A 4,488-nucleotide genomic window follows, 5' to 3' on the forward strand; every position below is an offset into this window, starting at 1 on the left:
AACAGGAGACACAAAAGGTGTATTTGCCATTTCAGTAGCAGCTTCCTGATTTGGAGTTAATGGAGAAGCAGTGGCTTCAGTAAATTCTTGTTCTTGTGAGATCAGAGATTCCTTATCTCCTTCCTTAACTATTGTTTCCTCATTATCTGAAACTGGCCTTTTAGCCCTATGTTTCTTGTATCTCTTTGAAGGTGGGGATTCCTTGGGAGGTTCAGCAGAAGTCATTCTTCTAAGCCTTTTGAGAAGCTTAGATCCCCCAATTCCAGAATCCTTCTGAGAAGGAACTTTCTCAGCTTCTTTAACAACAGGTTCTGAAGTAGAAACTTGTTCCTCACTATCAGACTCATCTCTCAAAACAATCCTCCTTCTCTTATGAGGTGTTTGAGGAACAGTCTTTGTCCTCTTAGGCTTGGAAGATGAAGGCTTCATAGTAGGTGCTGAGGATGAAGGTTGAGCTGTCTGTGAAGTTGAGAGATATGATCTGAGATAAGTTTTGAGGGTAGGTTGAGTAGTATGAGTGGTATGTTCTGATGGTTGCTGTGGTGTTTGAGATGTGGTGGTTGGTTGTACATTAGGATAAACAGATCTATAGGTTTCAGGATCAGCATTTACCAAGATCTGTTTTACAGACTGAGGAATCTGTAAATGTCTAACCACCTTTTTCTTAAGGTCAGCATTTACCAAATCATTAAAGGCTCGTTTTGCAATTTTGAATGGTGGAGTTAAGTCAGTGGTAGGTTGGGGTTCATCAGCACAACAAAAATTATATATAAGCTGACAAAATCTAGCAAAGTAGACAACATTCCTATCTTCTGTCATCCTATCCCCAATAAAACCTATCACAGCAGTTGCAAAATCAAAATGAGTTTGGTTAATGATAGTATACCCGATATGCTGACTCATTATAGGGATGACATCAAAGTTGGAACACTTATTCCCAAAAGCTTTAGTGATGTAGTCAAAGAAGAAGCTCCATTCCTTTCTGATATGAGCCCGTTTCAACTGCCCAAGCTTTTCCAAACTCTGCTCATACCCCAAACTGGCCATTAACTCTTGAAGAGCTGATTCCTCCGGGGTTGAAAAAGTACATCCTTCTGGTAAATGTAAGGCTTTGCGAATTGTACCAGAAGTTACCACATGTGTAGAATCATCCACTTCGAAAACAATAATGGGAGTACCATTTGTACCACCATTATCAAAATGCCCAGTCCGCCAAAATGTCAAAACTTGTTGGCTTGAAAAGACTGAAGGCTGGGTCAATGCATACCCAATTTCACTGTGTGCAAGAAGATCTTGCACAAAATGCAACTCAGACGGAGCATCATCATTATTGAGAATTACAGCATAGTTATTTGGAACGAACTTAGCTCCATCAATGATCAAATCCTTAGGTGCCATGAGAATAATCGAAAATTAAGAGTTGCCTGTTAGGTGTTTGAGAAAATGTCTGTATGGAAAACCAACGTCAGGAGATGAAAGAGAGTAAAAGCAAAGAAAGAGAGATAAAGTGTAAAAGTAAATAAAAGATTGTAAAATCTTCTCTCTCTCTTACTTATACTTGGTAAAAAAAATATAACCGTTGGACACCTGTTAGATATGCAGCAATAATGAATAGTTAATGGACACGGGAAAACAGTAATCATTACTTACCCAATTGCAGTTTTTCAAGGAAAAACCGTTCCACTTACCCAGTAATTCCATTAATCGAGGTAAATCAGTTTTAATTCAAAATTGAAACTGTTCCTACTTATTCAATTATTTTTTTTATTGCAACACCAATATTCTGAGAAAAAAATTCAAGTATGAGAATGACCAAAATAAATCAAGTAAATAAGTACTGAGATTGTAAGATCAGAACTTAATTTAAATTAAAATAGAAATGGTCATCAGAACATGGATATATCAGGATTTATCAGTGTATTTAAGTTACAAACATCTCAGAGACAATAACTTGCAAGAAAACGGAAATTCCATTAATATATTAAGAGAATACATTCATGAAATTTAAATTACATCAGAGCTTTACAAGATTGTCCTAAGCTTCTAAACCTAACATCAACAGCCTTTGTCCTAGCTCAAGAAGCAGGGCAAAGCTGACGATGAAGAAAAATAGGAAGAAGAAAATAAATTATTTCTTCTTCCTACTCTCTACAAAAAGAATAGCGAGTCTGATGATTCGCTCTTGTTGGCGGAGAGCTTCCAGCCTTTCCTCCTCCAATCGCTCCAGATGACGATGGTAGTCCATGTAAAAGAACAGGAGGTGGGTTAGGACCTCCTGGGGAACAGAGTCCCAAATCTCATCAGGAATGGCAGTGACGTGCCATTCCTGCTGCCAGGCTTCACAACTCAGCTCCATGTTGAATGTTTCATAGTTTAAAACAATATTGTAGTTAACCATGATGTTGTGTATGAAGAAAATGAAGGTGAGTTTGTGATAAAAGAATTGATGTATAGGCTGATGTGAAGTGGTTGTTTATATAGGCAAGAGAATGCCAGGAGACGCAAGGAATTTAATGCTGACAGGTAGAATTAATTCTACCTCATCTCCCTAAACTTGGAAGACGAAAAATAGTCACTGGAAGTGTAAGATAGGGTTTAATACGCACAAGTAACAAGTAAGAATTACTGTGCATGTACGTGGACCACTATCCCTAATTATAGTGACTGTTAATATTCCACCTGAACATATTCTGATTTAAAATGAGACTGTTTTTAGATTTTATCCACAAATAAGTCAAGTAAAAGATCAAAATTTAATATCAGAACTTAGACTTATATCAGAACTTAACAGCTATCAGAACATGATTTCTTAACGCGAAAAATGAATGCCTATCTTTGTAATTCTTCACACAAATTCTGATATAGATTCTTCAGAACTTAATCATCAGAATGTTCAACAGAACTTGTCCTCAGAATTTATGCAAGCTGACACATAAACTGTTCATCTAAAACAACATAGATCACCACAGTAATTTTCATCATTCATATGGAGTGTTTAGTGTGTGCATTAAGCTAAATATCAGACAAAGAGTAAAGTCTGATTCACTTCAGTACATCTTAGAAATAAGACATAACTAAAACTTTACTTAAAACCTGTCATTATTCTGAAGCCTACTATTGAATGAGTTCAGGCTTGAGTCCACCTCAACTGTTTTGTGCTAATTTTGTGCATCTTTTTAAATTCCATTTTACAGTGGCTTCTCAGTGTAAGTGAGTCACGACTGTTTATCAGAATTTATGCTATTATCATAGTATTTCTCCAGTAATCATAGAGTGTGAAAAGTCACCAAGAAAATATTTTACTTTTCTGATGCATATTACTTAATACCAGCAATGCACTTGGGTCGTCCCTTCCACATTTTTACTCTAGATCTCAAAGGAGTACCTGATTTTAATCCTAGATTCTTTTTCTTTTTCTTTTGATAAGTGAGGTTTATCAGCACTTAGTACATTCAACAGATTTACTAGCATCAGAACTTAACAGATGAGAAGCATTATTCTAGTTTGTGACTTAGTAATAAGATAGACAAAGTAAACTCAACTAAGCTCAATATCAGAATTTGCTTGTGTCAATGGATTTCCACATAAATAATTACTTCTAACATGGGATCTCTAGTATATTGAAGATTACTAGGTCAGCATCTAGCACAGGTATCCTCATAGGATTGGATAGTTACATAAACAGACATATCACTATCAGAGTTTAGAAAGTCACATCAGACAACATTCAGTACTTAAAAAATTTTCAATTAAGCACAGAATACACAAAGAGGGTACTTTTATTTGTCAAACTAAGTACACCAGAAATTTGCTGAAGAAATTTGGAATGCAAGATTGTTCAAGTGCATCCACTCCCATGGCCACTGCAACAAAATTGGACAAGGATACTGGTAAATCAGAAGATATTACTAATTACAGAGGTATGATTGGCTCTCTACTTTATCTAACTGCTAGTAGACCTGATATCATGTATGCTACCTGTAAAAAGTGGAAGATTTCAAGCAGATCCAAGAGAACCTCACTTAACAACTGTGAAAAAATTTTTCAAGTATCTTTGAGGAACAACTGATCTGGGATTGTGGTATCCCAGAGAATCAGATTTTAAACTAATAGGTAACTCAGATGCAGATTTTGCAGGTTGCAAAATTGACAGGAAAAGCACAAGTGGAAGCTGCCAATTTCTTGGAGGCAGATTGGTTTCTTGGTTTAGCAAGAAACAAAAGTCAATTTTCACATCAACTGTAGAAGCAGAGTACATTGCTGCAGGAAGCTGCTGTGCACAGATTATTTGGATAAAGAATCAGTTACTGGATTATGGGTTAACATATTTTAAAATCCCTATTTACTGTGATAATCAAAGTGCTATTGCTATGACAGGTAATCCAGTTCAACACTCAATGACAAAGCACATCAGCATCAGGTACAACTTCATCAGGGAATATGTGGATGAAGGTACAGTGGAATTGCACTTTGTTCCAACAGATCAAC

This window comes from Apium graveolens, chromosome 6, assembly GCF_009905375.1.
Source record: "Apium graveolens cultivar Ventura chromosome 6, ASM990537v1, whole genome shotgun sequence".
Classification (NCBI taxonomy): domain Eukaryota; kingdom Viridiplantae; phylum Streptophyta; class Magnoliopsida; order Apiales; family Apiaceae; genus Apium; species Apium graveolens.